Raw genomic sequence first — 22,220 nt, 5'->3', positions numbered from 1 at the left:
TTTGGTTTTTTGGTTCTGTCACTGTTTCTTGCTAGTCTCTTCATTCTCCCTCTCCTTTCTCAAAGTTAACATCCTCAGCCAGATGTGTCCATTCTGTCTCCATCTATTCCAGTCAATACCCTACAAAATGGCCATCGTCTAACATAGCTTATGACAGGATCACTCCTGATTTTTTTCATACAAACTCAGTTACTTCATCCCAGCCATCATCAGTTGAACCTTGAGTTTTAAGAGCATTTCTGCTCTGCCCACGACACTGTAGTAAACAGTCTTTAGGAGACAAAGATATATAAATGGTAAATTTGGCTTGACCATTCTCTTCTTTAACATTTTAAAGTCTAAAGCTCGGAAGCCTATACTTTTTCTGAGTTTTTGCTGCCTGTACCTTCATCCTAATGTCAGAGTTTATATCTCCTGAGTAATATTCTTTTCTATGAGTCTGTTACTCCCCAAAATATACTGCCATACCCATATATCAGATGGAACCCATGTTACCATTGTCTCAATTACTTCATTAACATTTCCACATACAATCTTGTATCTTTTTCTCTAGTCTCATATATCTTACATTCTGCTGGACTTTTCTTCTTATACTTAAATCAGTTAAACAATCAAAACTTGATGTAGACTTCCAAAGCTGGCCAACATGGGATAAGCAAACTACTGCTTATCTGTCCCACTGATGGCCTAAAACTTCTGGTCAAAGTATGAATATCAAAATCTGTGGACTCTGAAAAGAGGAATTGGAAAGAGGAATGACAAAACCTGAAGGAGGACATGGTTTTTCTATTTTTATTTTTCCTTTTTTTTTTTTTTTAATCTCCTGGCTTTAACCCAAGGGTAGTCTCACCTGTGCAAAAGTATACAGCAGGTAGGAGAAGCAGAGAGGAATCTTGTCTTTCTCAACTTGGAAAACTAGCATTTGTGTTCCAGAGAGTGCATATGTTTGGGGTTTTGCTTTGTTTTCCTCTTTTTTTCCCCCTGCCAGCCCTGCCTGTAGGGGAGCCTCAGTCACAGAACTGCCTAGCAGCAATGAAAGCAATAGTACGGATATCTAAAGCTAGTTTTCTGGCCAAAGGAAATAAGAGAGATATGTCCTGTGGACCCATGAGTATGAAGCAATCCCTAATCTTTTCCTCTATTTTCTCATAACCTTACCTCAAAGACAGCCCCAGTCATGCAGAACTGTGTAGCAATACAGATACATAAAACTCGAGGAGAAATTCTCTTTCTGCCCAGGTGACCAAGAAAAGGGGTAAATTATATACCTGCATTTAGCTGTTGAATCTAGAGACATGTATCCTTTATGAACTTTAAAAATGATTTAGTGTGACTTCTTTCAAAAATTCCTCTTTCACTTTTTTGTGCTTACTTTCTGAAGCTCTTTTTAACTAGATATTAATTTCTTGGCTTGGTTTTCTAGGACTACAACATTTTCTCATCTATTTTCCAATGATATGCTTTTTTTTTTCAACTTTCTAGGAGATTTTCTTAGTTTTTCTCCCTAACACCTAAATTATATTTTCTTTTCCTTTTAACCATATTTTGCTTATTATGGGTTCTTTTTATGTTTTCTAATGGTTTTGCTTTGGTTTTATTTATTATCCTGTTCTTGAATCATCAATGCAATCTTTTGAAATATTTCTAGAATATGAATTAGTATTCTATTATTGGATATTTTCTTTTCAGTTTTAGAAGTTTCTGTTTCCTGAATTTTCTGTTTACTCTGTGCTCATTTTTTTTCTCTTTGTCCCTGTTCCTAACATAGAACTTGTAAAATACTTGGAATTTCCTAGGTGATAGAAGTGTCCTTTATTAACCAAAGAAAGTTGCTTTCAAAAATACCTGAGTTTATGCGAATGAGGTGACTCTTGGTGGGTTTCCAGATAGGTTCAGGATGGGGGCTGGTTGCTAAAGGAAACAACCATATGATTAGAAGTTTGGAACTTTCATCCCCACCCCCAACCACTGCTAGAGGAGAGGGTCTAAAGATTGAGTTCAATCACCAGTAGCTAATAATTTAATCAATCATGTCTATGTCATTGAAACTCCATAAAAACCCTAAACAGCAGTGTTCAGAGAGCTTCCCAGTTGGCACTCACATCCACATGCCAGAAGGGTGGCCCACCCCAGTTTCATAAGGACAAAATCTTCTATACTTGGGACCCTCTGGAACTCCTTCCAGTCCCTAGGTACCTCTTTATCTGACCTTTCATTTACGTCCTTTATAATAAATCAGTAACAGCAAGTACAGTGTTCTCTAGAATTTTATGAGCTGTTCTAACAAATTATCAAACATGGAAGGAAGGGTTATAGAAACAACTCAGCTTTGTAACTAAGTCAGACAGAAGTGTAGGTAATCTGGGAACTTGATATGTGTGGCTGGCATCTGAAGTAAGATCAGTCTGTGGGACTGAGCCCTTAAACCTGTGGAGTCTGATGCTAACTCCAGGTGGTTAGTGTCAGACTTGAATTGCATTGTAAGATACCCAGTTCATGTCCAGAGAATTGGAAAAATGTTATTGGAAAATGCACCACAAATTTTGTGTCAAGAGGGAAAAACAAAACAAAACAAAACACACTTTTTGCATGAGAGTGTTATGCATAAAAACAGCTCAACCTCTCTCTTTCACATCTGAGAATTTCTGTAGTCTAGAAAAGACCATTTTTATTCTTTGGAATTGTTGATCGGCATATTTTGCTTTAAGACATGACAGTACAAAACTGGCCATCATGCTGGGGGGAGAGGGGCGGTCCATAAACCATCAATATGGATGTCTGATATATCAAAGCACCTAAAAGCTGCCCTACCTTTCAGAAATGCAGATGCTTCTATTTCTTCAAAGTAGGTCCTTGTGTAATTTTGTGGCTTGTGCTAGGGAGTAACCCTGATGACAGATATTCTAAGTGTGGAAATTTGGAAAGAAATGATAAAGCTGTTAATTTTTTTCATGCCGATTTCAATTAATGACCTTCTGTAATACTTATCTACTGCTATCACAAATCATCAAAACCTAGTGACTTAAAACAAGACAAATTTATGATCTCACATTTTCTTTATATCACAAGTCCATGTGGGCTCAGCTGGGTCTTCCGCTTACTCACAAGGCTGGAATCAAGGTGTTAGCACTGCTGCATTCCTTATTGGATGCTGTGGGGGAAATCTGCTTTCAGCCTAATTGAGTTTGTTGGCTACATTCAATTCCTTGTGAGTGTAGGAATGAAGTCCCCATTTACCTGCAGGCTATGAGCTGGGGGAAGTTCTTCACTCCTGGAAACTACCTGCTTTCCTTCTCATTCCTTCCACATGGACCCTAAGCCACAATAGGTTGAGTCTCTTCCACGCTTCACATCTCTGACTTTTCCTTGTGCTGCATTTTTCTAACTCCAGCCAGAGAAAGTCCTTTGCCTTTAGAAGGTGCTTTGATTAGACTGGGTCCACTCAGATAATCCAGGATAATTTTCCTATCTTAAGATCCACAACCTTAAATAGAACCATAAAGTCCCTTCTGCCATGTAATGTAACATATTCACAAATTTCAGGGATTTGGGTATGGACATTTCAGCATGAGCCATTCTGCCTACCACACTTTCCTCTTAGTCCCATCTCATTCCCACATTCTATTATAATTGCAATTTGATAGCCCTGGGCATCTATAGAATTTTGCAAAGCACATCAGCCAGCCTCAAGTTCAAACCACTCCATATATATTCTAGGTAATAGTAACAATAGAACAAGACTGGAATTAGACCACTTATCAGTAATGCTAGGTGCTAAAAATCATGGAAGAATACCTACAGAATTCTGAAAGAAAATTGTTTTCAATTTAAAATTCTACACTCCAAAAAACTACCAATTAATTCTGATTACAGAATAAAAATATTTTTAAACGATCAAGAACTAAAAATTGTATGTTCCATGTACCCTCTTTTAGGACACTACTTGAAAATATGCCCCCAACAAGACAAACAAGTAAACAAGACATGGGATTTAAGAAACAGTAGAGGTAATGCAGTATATAAATGAAAAGAATCCCAGAAAATCGGCTGGACTTTCCCCTACTCACGTGTTCTTTCTCTTTCCCTTTCTCTTTCTCTCTCTCTCTCAAAAATAAATGAATAGTCATTAAAAAAATTAAAGAGACATTTCCATATATCACCACTCTAAAGTCAATCTGGCCAGAATAAAGACTTGATTAGACAAATAAAATGTAACAGTAGTAACATTGTGTAATTTTCAAAACTGGGCCTTGAAAGATCTTCAGCTTCTACTTAGAACTTTTAACATTCAAACCCAGTGTTTTGAGAAGGTTAAGACATATGGAAAGGCTACAGGGAGAAAAAAAGGAGGTTCTTGGCCAACAGCACCAACTGGACTCTTCGGCCAACATACAACCCCACCTGCTAGCCAAGTGAGTTGATGTAGATATTCCAGGGCACTGAATTACAGTTGAGAATTCAGTGGACTTCAGCCTCTACCAACAATTCATGGATCAGAAGTATTGCATAGTGGAGCCCAGTCAATCTATAGAATCATGAGAGATAATAATTTTGTTGTTTAAGCTACTAAGTTTTTAGAGCTGTTTATTATGCAACAAAGGATAACCAAAACAAAATCCATTTAATATGTTTAATCCATTTAATCGATTATCAGTGTCCGGAGTAGCATAGTATCCCTTGGATTATCCATTTACTCAAATATCTTATTTGTAGCTTTCCTATCTTTTGGCTATTTACTGGCTATGCATAAATGATTTTCCCTTATTAGTAATCATTAGCGAGGCATACGTCCTGTCTCTTTTCAAAACCATTTATTGCTTTTCTGGAAACACATGTACCACATGTGTAACACCATTGGAAAATTTGCTTTTCAGAGATAAAAATAACTACTTACAGTTTACTCAGAAATGCCTTCTTAGAAAAGTTTATTTCACTATCATCTTCCAAGAACCTTCACACATGTCATAATTATCCTAATTATTTTCACTCATTTTTGGATACAGACACAGGCTTATACACACACACTCAAAATGTTTTTAAACTTCTATTCTCCTCAAAAAATACACGTTTAATTATACAACAAATGCTTAAGATGATCTCTGGATGTATACTCATGTGAGTCAGTGACCTTTAAAGTTATACTTGGGACCTTCTCATTCATATAAATACACTAACTTTGTGAGTTAATTAAGACCTTGTACTTTCTTTGTTATCAGGGCCCCCAAGTCTTTCACTTCTAAACAGCCTTACTTGCACTAAGGCTGCTCTTTACTCTCATTGTTTCTGTAACCTCATTTCTCCTTCATGTTCTCTCAGTGCCTGAGCCTTTTCTGATTTTACTTACGATAACTTTCCCCTGCTTGTTCTCCGTGATCAACCATTTCAGTGGCTCTTACACAAGCATTCTTGTATCACCAGTCTTTCTGTCCCTGTACTGTGTTAATACCTATGGCATCCAAGCATGATTGAAGAAAAATGCTGTGCAATTTGCTGCATTATGATCCAGCTGAGATCTCACTGTGACTGAGCATAATTCCTCATCTTCTCAGTTCCTTTATATATTTCCCTCATGGCTGTTTTAAACATTTACCACTCTTCTTAAGTCCCCAGCTTATCTGAGCCTACCTGATTCTCAGCCCATGATCTCACAGAATGTCATCCAGCCTCTATTCATTTACTTAGCTTATATTTGGAAGAAGTGATTCTTCTCCTCCCAAAACTAAAGTCTCAAGGGTTAATCTCTAATTATTGCCTCTTTTGTAAGGACCTCTCCATTAGCTCCTTCTATTGAATTTACCAATACATATTATGGCTTTTTATAGATTTATGGACTGCCATGGCTCTCATGGCTTCCTCCTAGACTTTTGCAATACTCTATTAAAACATATGTCCCGTAGGCCTCACTGGGGACACATTAATAACAACTCAAATTTCTCTAATTTGTGATCCTACAACTCTGCTTAATTATTCCCCAGCATTCTCTATCTTTCCTCCTAGATTCCAAAGACATATTTTAATCTATTTTCCTTGGATACATCCCACTGTCTTTATGTAGGTTTACATCTTTTTCTATCATTTACTATCATTCTTATGAAGTCAGGAGGGGGAAAAGAAAAATACACATAAGTCTGCCATCTTGAATTCACTGTTCATTTTTCACAATACGCTGATCTTATTTTACACATGCAGTATCTTTGTAGGTATATCTTAGACTACTCATTTAAGGTTTTTTTTTTATTCTTAAAAATGTTCCTGTTTCGCTTGATACAAGTTTTCGTCTGTTCTTTCTTGTGATGCAGGCTTTCCTCAAATTTCTGTGATCCTTTGTTGCTTTTTCATAAATAAGAATGTGGCATTAGAAAGGCTTACTAGGTATCCTATGTGAATTGCTGAGCAGATTGATTGACAGACTTTGTTTTAAATTGAGTGAGGAAAAAGCTGGCCATTATGCTAGGGGACCCCAGCTCTGAATCTGTTGTGCCTCTGGGACCCTGCCAAATAGAGATCAGATGCCTCTTTGACTGTAGTTGCCTTCAAGGATATTCTAGACTATGTTTTCCTTTCCTCAAATCATCAGTCACTACCTCTTCTACTTTCTGAATTCAACAGACTTTTTAAAAATGTTATGTTCACTGATGATTCCATCTCCAGTCCATTGTTTCTGTTGAACAATACCTCTTTAGTGTCATTAGTGTTTCTGTTAATTAGTCCATGGGAGGAAATGTTGATAAGCATGTCTTTATCTAGCATGAAACTAGGATCTAATTTTTCATTTTTGCAATTGAGTTTTCAAAATGTAGATTCCACAGTCCCTCTGCCTCTTTCCCTAGCTGTAAATCATTGACATTAAAATTTTATTGATTTCTGATTAGAATATTAAATAGCAATGGAATCATTGATCTTAAGATTATCAGCTTGATCTAGTTCAGCCTTACCCTGTGCACAGTGATTTATTCCCAGAATGTTGAGGATACAGGAAAATTTCTTGTTCTTTAATGTCTGTCTACAAAGAATCTTGCCTTCCATCAATATCAATCTAAGCCTCAGGTGACCATTCCTAGCCATTTATCTGCTTTTTCCTCCCATCATCATAGCCCTTTATTTCCATCAGACCTTGGTAAGCCCGATACCTTGAACAGTATTATGACCCTTGTCACCTCCTTCTGTAAATCCCAAGTGGTTACTCTTTACCCATCCACATGTATGTCTAGACAGAGAAAAGGAAAGTAAAATTTTAATTGATTTTCCAATGATGATGGTTAATAGAGAGCTAACTGGGACAAGCAATTCTGCCTCTACTTTCTTCTACCTCCCAGGCCTCTAACTAAAAGCTAAAGAAGTTAACAGAAGGGGGGGTGGCGGGAAACAGTTGAAGATCTATATCATTTTATCATTCAAAACTTCAAAGCATATGGTAATGGCAGATTCCTTCATGATTGGTCCAATGCAGCACCTACAAATTTCTTATGACGTTCATCTTTTATTTTAAATTTAAGTAGGCTTTACACCCAATGTGGAGCCTAGTGGAGGGCTTGAACTGATGGCCTTGAGATCAAGACCTGAGCTGAGATCAAGTGTCAGATGTTTAGCCACTGAGACACCAAGGCACCCCAACACTCAACTTTTGATTCTACACAATTAAACATGTAGAGAATATTCCCCCAAATTGACATAGAACATGGTTGGATTATTTATTTAGGTTTCCAGTAAGTGAAAATATAAGTTCCTCTGATAACAAGTTGCTGAAATAGGAAGGTTTCTAGTACTCAGCTCTTTTGCTATACTCCTTAAATAAAAAAAAAATTTTTTTGCCCAATATTATTGCTGCCACATCATTAAAAATTACCTTTTTAGGATACTCAATCTTTCTCTTAGTTACTCATCATGGAAGACTTTATAAACATCAGATTTTATAAAGGTGAAGGCTAGAAAGCTCCAGAGAACCCCAACTAGAGAAATGGGGGTAAGGCCATATGGACTGATTAATATAATTGTGGCCTCCAAACTCAGAGATAAATGCCAAAGGTCTAGGAAAACAAAACAGCTATTAGATAAAGCATGAGAATGAACTGTTTGCTCTTGACAAGGTGCATGTGATATTTAACACAAATTGTCCCTGAGGATTAAATATCAATTGGACTGAATGAAGGCTCTTTCCAATTTAATGGATAATTTTTCTAAAAGGTAATGTCATGATCCATAATAATATAAAACAAACACGTGCAAAAGATTTTAACTCATTCATTAATGAAAAAACAAGATGTTCAAAGAATTCAAACTACTGAACTTACATAGGTTAATCAGGAATGCTGAATGAATTCACAAATAAATTCAAAACTATATTTCTTGGGGGGCATAAATGGATCAATTTTCTGTCACTCAACGGAATTCTTTTACATAAGGAAAGTAGTCAAATTGCTATCAGTTATCTATAATTTACGGTTTAAAAACAGATCAATGACAATACATGTTACTAATCTTCTCAGCATTTTGACCATTTCAAAGTCTTCCATAATCTTTCCTGACAAGAAATACTGATCTTCAGCCTACTTTTCACATGATGTTATTGCTATCCTTACACCATCATCGTCCTGATAAAATGGAAACCCTTGATTATCGATGCTTCTCCCTCTTCCCTAGCTTCTGAGGCCACCCACCTTCGGGTGTATGTATGTAAGAAATTAAGCAGGCTTTGAGAAGTCACATGCTCTTGCACCATCAGGATTCCCAAATGTATTTGTAACTTTTCAATGCTTACTAATGAATGAAAATAAACCAATTTCAAAACCTCAAATCTGGAATATTTGTGGTCTTGTCCATTCCCCACAACCCATATGCTTCTCTCACTGTATATTCCACTGCTAGGTCTCTTCTTGTCCACTATTATATCTCCACCAACTTTATTTGGAACCTTGAAAACACCAAGAATTTTCCTCTTTCTGAGATGTCAATATATTCTTCTACCTTCCTAGAAGCTCAGGTCAAAATCACTTGTTCAGTGGAGAGACTTTTTTCCCTCTCATAAAATTCAGTATAAATTTAAAGGCTTGAAATCATGAAGTATTCTCTCCAACCACAAGGGAATGAAATTAGATATCAATAACAAAAGGAAACATTGGAAATCAACAATTAAGTGAAATTAAACAACACATCCCTAGATAACCAGGAGGTCAAAGAAGAAATCACAAGGGAAATTAGAAAATGTTGAGGTGAATGGAAACCAAAATACCAACATATAAAATCTTATGGGATGCAGCTAAACAGTGCTTAGAAGGAAATTGATAGCTTTAATGCCTATATTAAAAAATCTCAGCTTAATAACTTAAACTTCCACCTTAAAAAACAAGAATAAGAAGAGCAAACTAAATTAAAACCAAGCAGAAGAAAGGAAATAATAAAGATCAAAGTGGAAATAAATAAATAATAAAAAAAAATAGTTAAGATGAATAAAAACATTATCATGAAATACCCTTTGAATGGCAACAAAATTTACCAAACTTTAATTAGACTCCAAACTTTAATTAGACTGACAAAGAGAAAATGAAGATTCAAATTGCTAAAATCAGGAACAAAATAGGGGACAGCAATACTGACATTATAGAGTTCAAAGAAGTATAATGAAATACCAGGGACAATTATATACCAAAAGTTCGATAACCTGGGTGGACAAATTCCCAGAAACATACAAATAATTAAATGTGACTCAAGAAGATATATAAAATCTGAATAGAACTTATAAGTAAAGGAAGAAGAAGAAGAAGAAGAAGAAGAAGAAGAAGAAGAAGAAGAAGAAGAAGAAGAGGAGGAGGAGGAGGAGGAGGAGGAGGAGGAAGAGGAGGAGGAGGAGGAGGAGGAGGAGGAGGAGAAGCAGCAGAAGGAGGAAGAAGAAGGAGGAGAATCAAAAGAACTTTACACATGAAAAATTTAGGCCCAGGTGACTTTACTTCTTCTATGTGTTTAAAGAAGAATTAGTACCAAACCTTCAAAATACTTGCAAAAAGTAAAAAACAAAGACATTGAGATGTTTCCCAATTCACTCTATGAGGCCAGTGTTAGCCTAACACCAAAATAAGACAAAGGCATCACAAGAAAGGAAAGCAACAAACCAATTGTTTGTGAATAGATGCAAAAAAAATGCTCAACAAAATACTAGCAAACGAATTATAGCAATATATAAAAAGGAATGTGATTTTAATTTGGAACGCAAATCATTCAATGTAATACACCATATTAGCAGAATAAAAAAAAAAGAAACATACTATCATCTCAACAGATGCAGGCAAAACATTTGACAAAATCCAACACTTTCATAATAAAGCTCACTTAACAAACTAAGAAGAGAAGATAACTTCCTTATCCTTATAAAGGGCCTCTATAAAAAAATCAACAGCTAACACCATACTTAAAACTGAAGAATGGAATGTTTTCCCCTTAAGATCACGATAAGGATATTTACTCTTAATCTTCCATTCAGCTTTGCACTAGAGGTTCTAGCCAGAGAAATTAGGCAAGAAAAAAGAAATAAAAGTCACCTAAATTAGAAATAAGTAAAATTATATGTATAGATTATGAGACCTTATCTATAAAAAAGTCAAGAAATTAACTAAGAAACCTATTAGAACTAATAAATGAATTCAGCAACATTGCAGGACACAAAATCAATATAGAAGACCAACTGTATTTCTATGCACTAACAACGAACAATAAAAAATTAAATTAAGAAAACGATTCTATTTGAAATGATATCAGAACCAACTGTACTCCCACTTTCCCACTAGGCTCTTCTAAGCAAAAGCTCCAGCTGAGAGAAGGGAGTTTGGACTATTACTTAGCATTTGGAAATTTGATTACTATTTTCCACTGATGAGCCTAATTCCTGAAAATGTTTGCAATGTAAAATGACCATAGGACAGTCTGTTACCTAAGGAGATAATAGAAATGTTATAAGACAAATCTATTCTTAAGCAAGTAGTATTTGGAAAAATATGAATAAAAGTTGTGCTCTGATTGTATTAGATTTTGGACTGGTCAAACCTAATGGTGACAACTAGCAGGTTCATGAGGCACACTGTCTGATTTGTTCATTATTTGTTGTTCAACATCTAACCCAGTGCCTGGTCCATAGGAAATACTCAAACAATATCTATTAAAACTGAACAAATTGAGGAAAGAATAAACCATTAGAAGAGAACCCTAGGGGACCAAGATGGTAGAATAGCATGGAAGTTTTTTTTCTATCTCTCCTCCCTGAAATACAGCTAGATCAACACCAAACCATTTAGCACACCTAGAAAACTGATTTGAGGATTAATACAACAATCTGCACAACTTGAACCACAGTACTTGGCAGGTATGCAAGTGGGAAGAGAGAAGCCATGGACGGCAGGGAACTGTTTTTGCTTGCAGAGAGAGGACAGAGAAGTGGGGAGAGTATGGGAAAAGCACCCCCCTGCTCCTCCCCAAAGCACCTGGAGAGAAAAGAGGAAAAGTGGAAACAACCACAAGGGACTGAACAAAAAAGGGAGAAAGGAGACTCTATAAATGGGGGAGTAAAGAGTCTGAAACTACAGCTCAATACCTTGTGGTGCTCTGGCAGGAAAGGCAAATCCCCAGGAGCCTTGGGCCACATGGGAAGAGGCAGTTCCCCTGCTGGGAGGACATTTGGTAGAGGCTTTGCAGCCTCTCCACAGGCAAGGGTCCCAGCAGGCCCTGGATATCAGTTACATTCACTGGTGTTGGAACAAGGATATTGGGGTGAAGTCTGGAGCCAGATGTGTATTACCATTTACCATAATCCCTGAAATGCTGCTACTACACAATTGCAGGAACTTTTTCTGGGGAAGTGTGGCACCCAGCCATAGTCTCTGGGTATTGGTAGCAGCATGGTCACACAAATGTTTCTGGGGGTGGTCCAGCACTTGGTCATTGCCTGGCAAGACCCTCCCCTGGAAGGTCTGAGCAGGTCAAGGCTTTAGTCCCTCAGAAGTGAGGGCTTGGGAAACACAGCCCCACCTGAACTAAAACTCAGGAAACAGGTGCCGCCTGACAGCCTGATGGTTTGGTCAGGGACAGCGTAGAAGCAGGGAATGGATGGAAGCCAGAGACAAAAGGAGGGGTGGTTGATTGCCAGTCAGGGAGAGCACAGAGTTCTGAAACTAGAGACTGGAGAGCTGGGTAATACCATTTTCAACCCTCCTGTGCATGTGCATACACATCTACATGCACCACAACAATCCACCCCAGTAAGCTAAGCAGCTCCATCTAGTGGAGAATTGAGCCATTACACTAAAGCCCCGCCCAACTGGGCCAACCTGGCTGAAGACACAAGTCTCTCCACCTGCTTAGTTTATGGATTATAAAGTGCTTCATAGGTTGACTTCTAGGGGAAACCGGATGTAATTTCAATTGTAGTTCATTCTGCTCACTGGTCCATCTATTCATTTTTTTTCGTTTTTCTTTTCTTATTATTGAATACAAAAAAAGAAAAACATTACTTTTATTTTCCATTTTTATATAAAAAAGATTTTTCTTTAATTTTTTCTCCTATATTTTTCACTTTTTGTAATTTTTTTGAATTCTATTTTACTTTCATCATTTCATTTTATTCTGTTTTATTATATTCATTTTTTTTCAAATTTTGCAACATTTTCCTATTTTTTTCTTGTCTTTTCTTTCTCTTGTCTCTATCCCATCAAGCTTCTTTCAACAAGCAGAACAAAACACACCTAGGAGCTAGCATCTTTTTTGATTTATTTGTATGGTTTTTAATTTTTTAATTTTTATTTTTTCTACTTTATTAATTCCTTTTCTTTCTTCAAAATGACAAAATGAAGGAATTCACCCCAAAAGAAAGAGAAGAAATGAGAGCCAGGGACTTAATCAACACAGATACAAGCAAGATGTCTGAACCAGAATTTAGAATCAAGATAATAAGAACACTAGCTGGTGTTGAAAATAGATTAGAATCCCTCTCTGTGAAGATAAAAGTAAAAGCTAGTCAGGATGAAATAAAAAATGCTATAACTGATCTGCAATCTCAAATGGATGCCAGGGAAGCAAAGGTAGATTGTGCAGAGCAGTGAATCAGTGATATAGAGGACAAACTTATGGAGAATATTAAGCAGAAAAAAAGAGGGAGACCTAGACAAAAGAGCACAATTTAATAATTAAAAAACTTAGTGACTCATTAAAAAGCAATAACATGAGAATCATAGGGGTCCCAGAAGGTGAAGAAAGAGAAAAAGGGGTAGAAGGGTTATGTGAATAAATCATTATGGAAAACTTTCTTTACCTGGGGAAAGATACAGACATCAAAATCCAGGAAGCATAGAGAACTCCCATTAGATTAAAAAACAAACAAACAAACAAACAAACAAACAAACCGACCATCAACAAGGCTTATCATAGTCAAATTCACAAAATACTCAGACAAGGTAAGAATCATGAAAGCAGCAAGGGAAAAAAGTCCTTAACCTACAAGTGAAGACAGATTAGGTTTGCAGCAGACCTATCTACAGAAACTTGGAAGGCCAGGAAGGAGTGGCAGGATATATTCAATGTGCTGAACTGGAAAATATGCAGCCAAGTTTGTTTGGTTGGTTGGTTGGTTGTTTGGTTGGTTGGTTGGTTGGGTTTTTTTTTTTCAGCCAAGGATTCTTTGTCTAGAAAGGCTGTTATTCAAAATAGAAGGAGAGATAAAAAAGTTTCCCAGACAAACAAAAATTAAGGAATTCATGACCACTAAACCAGTCCTGCAAGAAATTTTAAGGGGGATTCACTTAGGGGAGAAAAGCTGAAAAAACAAACAAACAAACAAACAAAAAGACCAAAAGCAATAAAGACTAGAAAGGACCAGAGAACAGCACCAGAAACTCCAACTCTACAAGCATCATAATGGCAATAAATTCACATCTTTCAGTACTCACTCTAAATCTCAATGGACTAAATGCTCCAATCAAAAGACATAGGGTAACAGAATGGATAAGAAAGCAAGATCCATCTATATGCTGTCTACAAGAGACACATTTTAGACCTAAAGACACCTTCAGATTGAAAGTAAGGGGATGGAGAGCCATCTATCATGCTAATGGTTTCCAAAAGAAAGTCAGAATAGTCATACTTATATCAGACAATCTAGATTTTAAAATAAGACTGTAAGACTTTAAAATAAGACAAGAGATGAAGAAGGGCATTATATCATAGTTAAGGGGTCTATCCACCAAGATCTAACAATTGTAAACATTTATGCTTATAAATGGAGCAATGCTTTATGCTCCATTTATGCTTATACATGGAGCAACCCAAATATATAAATCAATGAATCACAAACATAAAGAAACTCATTGATAATAATACTATAATAGTAGGGGACTTCAACACCCCACTTACAGCAATGAACAGATCATCTAAACAGAAAATCAACAAGGAAACAATGACTTTTAATGACACGCTGGACCAGAAGGACTTAACAGATATATACAGAACATTTCACCCTAAGCAGCAGAATACACATTCTTCTCAAGTGCACATGGAATGTTCTCCAGAATAGATCACATACTGGGACATAAGTCAGCCCTCAACAAGTACAAAAAGATCACGATCATACTGTTTATATTGTCAGAAAACACTACAAAACTAGAAATCAACCATAAGAAAAAATTTGGAAAGATAACAAATACTTGGAGACTAGAAAACATCCTACTAAAGAATGAATAGGCTAACCAAGAAGGTAAAGATGAAATTAAAAAGTACATGGAAGCCAATGAAAATGATAACACCACAGCCCAACCTCTGGGAAGTATATAACAATCCAGGCCTTCCTAAAGAAGGAAGAAAGGTCTCAGATACACAACCTAACATTATACCTTAAAGATCTGGAAAAAGAACAGCAAATAAAACCCAAAACCAGCAGAAGACAGGAAATAATGAAGATTAGAGCAGGAATCAATGCTATTGAAACAAACAAACAAACAAAAAAACAACAGTAGAACAAATCAATGACACCAGGAGCTGCTTCTTTGAAAGAATTAACAAAACTGATAAACCACTAGCCAGTTTGATCAAAAAGAAAAAGGAAAGTACCTAAATAGATAAAAATCAAGGATTACATAGGAGAGATCACAACCAACACAGCAGAAATACAAATAATAATAAGAGAATATTATGAGCAATTACATGCCAATAAATGGGCAATCTAGAAGAAATGGACAAATTCCTAGAAACATATAAACTACCAAAACTGAAACAAGAAGAAACAGAAAAGTTGAACAGACCCATAACCAGTAAAGAAATCAAATTAGCATTCACTAATCTCCCAACAAATAAGAGTCCAGGGCTGGATAGCTTTCCAGGGGAATTCTATCAAACATTTAAAGAGTCAATGCCTATTTTTTTGAAGCTGTTCCAAAAAATAGAAATGGAAGGAAAACTTCCAAACTCATTCTGTGAAGCCAGCATTACCTTGATTCCAAAACCAGACAAAGACCCCACTAAAAAGGAGAACTATAGACCAATTTCCCTGATGAACATGGATGCAAAAATACTCAAAAAGATACTAGCCAACCAGATCCAATAATACATTAAAATAATTACTCACCATGACCAAAGGGGATTTATATCTGGGATGCAGGGTTGGTTCAATATCTGCAAAACAATCAATGTGATACATCACGTCAATAAAAGAAAGGACAAGAACCATATGATCCTCTCAATACATGTAAAGAAAGCATTCGACAAAATACAGCATCCTTTCTTGCTAAAAACCCTCAAGAAAGTAGGGATAGAAGGATCATACCTCCATATCATAAAAGCCATATATGAAAGACCCAATGTTAATATCATCCTCAATGGGGAAAAAATGGAGAGCTTTCCTCTTAAGGTCAGGAACACGACAGGGATGTCCATTCTCACCACTGTTATTCAACACAGTATTGGAAGTCTTAGCCTCAGCAGTCAGACAACACAAAGGAATAAAAGGCATCCAAATCAGCCAGGAAGAGGTCAAACTTTCACTCTTTGCAGATAACATGATACTCTATATGGAAAACCCAAAAGATCCCACCAAAAAACTGCTGGAACTGATCCATGAATTCACCAAAGTCGTAGAGCATAAAATCAATGCACAGAAATCAGTTGCATTGCTATACACCAATAATGAAGCAACAGAAAGAGAAATCAAGAAATTGATCCCATTTACAACTGCACCAAAAACTATAAAATACCTAGGAATAAACTTAACCAAAGAGGTGAAAAATCTATACACTGAAAACTATAGAGAGCTTATGAAAGAAATTGAAGAAGACAAAAAAAAAAAAAAAAAAAAAAAAAAAGGAAAAATTCCATGCTCCTGGATTGGAAGAACAAATATTGTTAAAATGTCAATACTACCGAAAGGAATCTACATATTCGTGGCAATCCCTATCAAAATAACACCAGAATTCTTCACAGAGCTAGAACAAACAATTCTAAAATTTGTATGCAACCAGAAAAGACCCTGAATAGCCAAAGCAATTTGAAAAAGAAAACCAAATCTGGAGGCATCACAATGCCGGACTTCAAGCTGTGTTACAAAGCTGTAATCATCAAGACAGTGTGGTACTGGAACAAAAACAGACACTCAGATCAATGGAACAGAATAGAGAACCCAGAAATGGACCCACAAATGTATGGTCGACTAACCTTTGACAAAGCAGGAAAGAATATCCAATGGAATAAAGACAAAGACAGTCTCTTCAGCAAGTGGTGCTGGGAAAACTGGACAGCAACATGCAGAAAAATGAACCTGGACAACTTTCTTACACCATACACAAAAATAGGCTCAAAATGGATGAAAGACCTAAATGTAAGACAGGAAGCCATAAAAATCCTCGAGGAGAAAGCAGGCAAAAACCCTTTTGACCTTGGCTGCAGCAACTTCTTACTCAACACGTCTCTGAGGCAAGGGAAAGAAAAGCAAAAATAAACTATTGGGGCCTCATCAAAATAAAAAGCTTCTGCACAGTGAAGGTAACAATCAGCAAAACTAAAAGGAAACCGACAGAATGGGAGAAGATATTTGCAAATGACACATCTGATAAAGGGTTAGTATCCAAAATCTATAAAGAACTTATCAAACTCAACACTCAAGAAAACAAATAATCCAGTGAAGAAATGGGCAAAAAGACATAGACACTTTTCCAAAGAGGACATCTAGACGGCCAACCGACACATGAAAAAATGCTCAACACCACTCATCATCAGGGAAATACAAATCAAAACCACAAAAGATACCACCTCACACCTGCCAGAATGGCTAACATTAACAACTCAGGCAACAACAGATGGTGGCAAGGATGTGGAGAAAGAGGATCTCTTTTGCACTGCTGGTGGAAATGCAAACTGGTGCAGCCACTCTGGAAGACAGTATGGAGGTTCCTCAAAAAACTAAAAATAGAACTACCTTACAACCCAGCAATTGCACTACTAAGTATTTATCCAAGGGATACAGGTATGTCGTTTCAAAGGGGCACATGCACCCCAGTATTTATAGAAGCAGTATCGACAATATCCAAAGTATGGAAAGAGCCCAAATATCCATTGACAGATGAATGGATAAAGAAGGTATGGTATGTATATATACAATGGAGTATTACTTGGCAATCAAAAAGAATGAAATCTCGCCATTTGCAACTACATGAATGGAACTAGAGGGTATTATGCTAAGTGAAATTAGTCAGAGAAAGACAAATATATGACTTTATTCATATGAGGAATTTAAGATACTAAACAGATGAACATAAGGGAAGGAAATAAAAAATAATATAAAAACCGGGAGGGGGACAAAATATAAGAGACTTAAATATAGAGAACAAACAGAGGGTTTATGGGGGGTTTGTGGGAGGGGAGATGGGCTAAATGGGTAAGGAGCAATAAGGAAGACACTTGGGCTGAGCACTGGGTGTTATACATAGGGGATCAATCACTAGAATCTACTCCTAAAATCATTGTTATGCTATATGCTGACTAATTAAAAAAAGAAACAAATAAAATACTTTAAAAATAATGTTTTGAAAAAAAGAAAAAAATAAAATAAAATCCAATGTCCCCCCCCCCCCCCACACACACACAAAAAGAACTCTAGACCCTATTTACATGGCTCATGGCAATCTGTTTTAGGTTGCATATCCTCCTCGATGACTCAATGTTTTTTAACTAACAAAAGACTACTGAACCAAATCCTACCAGGAAAACTTCCATCCTCAGAAATATTCTAATTTCCTGTTTATAGCAAATATTACTTGGGCGAATTTTTCCCCAGATAACACTGTGAAACAATGACAGGGTAAATCCTGAACCAAGAACTTTTTCAACACTGAATTAAAAAAAAAAAAAAAAAAACAACTTATGGTTTAGACAATCCAAGAGACAGGCCTTTACAGTTCAGTCTTGTCCATCCCTCTTCATTTATGGATAAGATATTTGTCTTAGCTTGGGCTAGTATAACAAATTAAACTGAGTAGCTAAAACACAGTTCTGGGAGCTGGGAAGTTCATGATGAAAGTATTGGTCAATTTGGTTCCCGGTGAGAAGCCTCTTCCTGGTTTGCAGACAGACTTCTAGCTGTATTCTCATATAGTGGAAAGACCTTATTCCTCTCCTCTGCCTTCTTGTAGGGGTACTACCCCCTTTCATAAGGGTTCCACTGTCATGACCTAGTTTTTTCCCCAATGCTTCACCTCTGAGTGCCATCATATTGGAGATTCAGGCTTCAACATATGAATTCTTCAGGCATACAAACATTCAGCCCATAGCAGTATTTGAGATCTCAAAGAAAGGAGAGGGGAAAAAAAGAATGCTTATCATTCTTTGAGAAGGCTCTCATTCTCTGAGAGTGACATGAGACTCTCAGAAAGCTGGGGTGATTGGTTTCTAGTCACAAGACTGGTTTGTGTGGCTTTTTAGGTGAAACTCAGATTTATGGCTTATTTTATAATTAACAGTTAATACAAAAATAATAACACATTTATTGAGCACTATAACTGCAAAACTCATTAAAGTGAACTGGTCTGCATATGACCATGATCTTTAGGTTATATATTTTGCCCAGAGTGAACCACAGGCACAAAAATAGTTACCTGGTATTTAAAACCACAATCCTATTTTTCCAATAACAGCCTTATGGAAATATAATTCACATACCATAAAAATTCTCCCTTTTAAGATGCAATTCAGTTGCTTTAGATATTCACAAAGTTGTACAATTATCACACCGAGTACTTTCATCACCCGCTAAAGAAGCCCCATATCTGTTAGCAATTATTCCTCTACCTTCAGCTCCTGGAAAGCTGTTTGCCCACTTCTGTCTCTATAGATTTGCCTCTATAGATTCACACAAGTGCAACCTCATGACATAGATCCTTTTGCGTATGGCTTCTTTATCGTAGCATATTGTTTTCCGGGTTCGTCCATGTTGTAGCATGTTTCAGTATCTCATTCCTTTCTACAGACAAACATTATTCTATTATATGGCTACATGACAATTTGCTTCTACATTCTGCAGTAAGGGGTATCTTGGCTGTTTCCACTCTTGGGCTATCATGAATTTGTGTGTAAAATTTTGAATGAATATTTTTTCATTCCTTTGTATATATACCTAGGAGTGGAATTTCCAGGTGTGGCAGGCTGAATAATGCCCCCCAAACATATCCCTTCATTTCCACAAAAATCCAAATTTTAGGATTATCCCATTCATTTCCACAAAAACAACAGTTGGCATTTGGATAGAGATTGTGTTACATCTGTAGAACACCTCAGGAACTACTGCCATTCTAATCGTATTAAGTTTTCCAATCCCTTAGCACAGGATATCTTTCTATTTTCCTAGATCTTTTAAATTTCTTTCAATGACATTTTATGGTTTTCAGTATTAAAGACTTTGGTTTCTTTTGTTAAATATCTTCCTAAATATTTTATTCTTTGTGATGTGATAGTAAATAGAATTTTCTTTATTGTTTTTGGATTGTTCCACAAACCAGCTTCAATTAACTTTATCTTTAAAAACCATTGCTGAAAAACTCTTTCTCTTTTTGTATTTCTTTAGCCCTCCTTCCACCATACTATTTTTCTATGCCTTGCTCTAAAATCTAGAACTACTTTTATATTTCAATGCAAAAACTCTCTTCTACAATGTATGTCTCTAAAGTATTTTTAAGACTGTTAGAACGAAAAGGCACATGGGTGATAATATAGTCCAGTCTGTTCACAACACAGCTAAGGACGATGAGGTCCAAGGGGTAGAATAATTATTCAGAATGTGTGAAATGAATGTATAGAAAAAAATTATTCTTCTGACTCCCAATTTAGGACTATTTCCCTTATAAGATCATGACTTTCATTTTAAATTCTGTCTTTGATTTTTAAATTATTATACAATGAACAGTGTGCCAACTTAGTTTGTTTTGTTAAGCACCTAAGAAAACACATAGGTACCTTACATGAGCTTATTTCATTATGACAATTATACCCATAGGACCCATGGTCCTGTGGGTGGATAGACTGTTTTATGAAACTTGTATATTTTCAAACTTTCTCACATTAATTTCTGCCTACAAGTCTTGTGAAACATTTTATTTTTTTGTACATAATAATTATGTAGTGCAGTATGCTTGGGAAAGGAGACAACACCAGCTTGATCCACAAAGTTTTTAGGATGATAACATTCAGACTTATGGGTGTTTTTAGTTCCTTTTGATTGCATAGTTCAAAAGTTTCATACATCTTGTTTTGGTGATAAGAACCACAAATTATCTTTGATTTAATGACTGCCTGCAGTGGCAACGACAGTACCTTATGTAGACTCTGTTTACCTCAGCTATTCAAATGCAGAATTATATCTGTGGAGTAAATTGGATAAGATGCCCTGCCAGCTGGACTTGTTGGTACCAAATGTAATTTTACCATGGGGAGAGAGGATGGATTCAGATTTCTGGGAGAAAAGTGAGAAAAGTGGAGAGGGGACAATTTTTATTTATTTATTTTTTAAGTGTGCAGTTAAATCTTTTGTGAAGGTGAACTTTCAAAACATGGTAAGTATGAAGAATTTCCTAATTCAGTGTGTAAGATGCAAAAGTATAAAAGAGTAACATGCAAGATTGTTTTAGGGTTTATATAACATGGCAGTGTGTTTCAGCTATAGAAAAGCATAAGTAAATGACCTCTGCGAACTCACATATATTGTTATTAAATAACCCAGAAAAAAATGCATAAAAGCTCTCTGCCTATAGAAACAAATCCTTCTAGCACAGCAGTAACATTTCCACCCACTGCTGAATCACCAGAAGACTTTAACATCCATTTTCTGGGTTTACTTAAAAAGCCAAGCAGGTGCCAACAATTTTGCCATTGGGGAAACATACACAGGCAAACTGAGTCATTAGTTAACAGTCCTTAAGAGTTACTTGTATGCACTGACAGTTTTCTAAACCAGTGAGTAATCTTAACACACACGGAGAGAGAGATATTAGAGTATACAGATCGAAACTCCCATCTTGTGCCTCTCTCGAGCTTACCCAGACAGCTGAGCAATTTCAGAGACTTCTTTCCACTCTTTTCAGCAGAGAGCAAACTTGCTAGGTGATTGCAGGGCTGATAATGGCCTGAGTTGCTCATTTGGGGAATGCAGTAGGAAATGTGTACATTTTTTCTCATTGACTCATTTATGTATGTATGTATGTACAAGATGGAAAAGATGGCGATAAGAGGCATGACATAGATTGAACCACTGAACCACTGCCTCTTTATCCCTGGCCTGGCCATGTAAACAAAACAAAACAAAACAAAACAAAACAAAACAAAACACCAAAAAACACTGTAAGATTTTCCTTAAAGGGAGCATTTTTGAACTCCAAAACTAGAGAGTATGCTGTAGAGGAATCTAAAGGAGATAGATGTGTGTGTGTGTGTGTGTGTGTAAATGCCTCTAAAGGGAGAGGGGAAAAAATGGCTTGGGCAGCTTGGTCTACATTCAAACCTTAAACTGACCCCACAGACTCTCTGAAGCCCCTCAAATGATAAGAACTGCTCTGGCAGTTAATATCCAAACAAGGACAGCAATAAACTAAGGGATACCATTTACTGAGGATCCATATATAGACAAATAATTATATGATTAGGCATCACTGTCTTTGAGACTTGATAATGATAGAACTAAGGTTATTGCTCTAATTACAACTACCATAGACAGA

This window comes from Panthera pardus, unplaced genomic scaffold, assembly GCF_024362965.1.
Source record: "Panthera pardus isolate Hobbes unplaced genomic scaffold, ASM2436296v1 HiC_scaffold_7, whole genome shotgun sequence".
Lineage (NCBI taxonomy): Eukaryota > Metazoa > Chordata > Mammalia > Carnivora > Felidae > Panthera > Panthera pardus.
The sequence above is the reverse complement of the archived record's forward strand: the minus strand, read 5'-3'. Positions refer to the sequence as shown.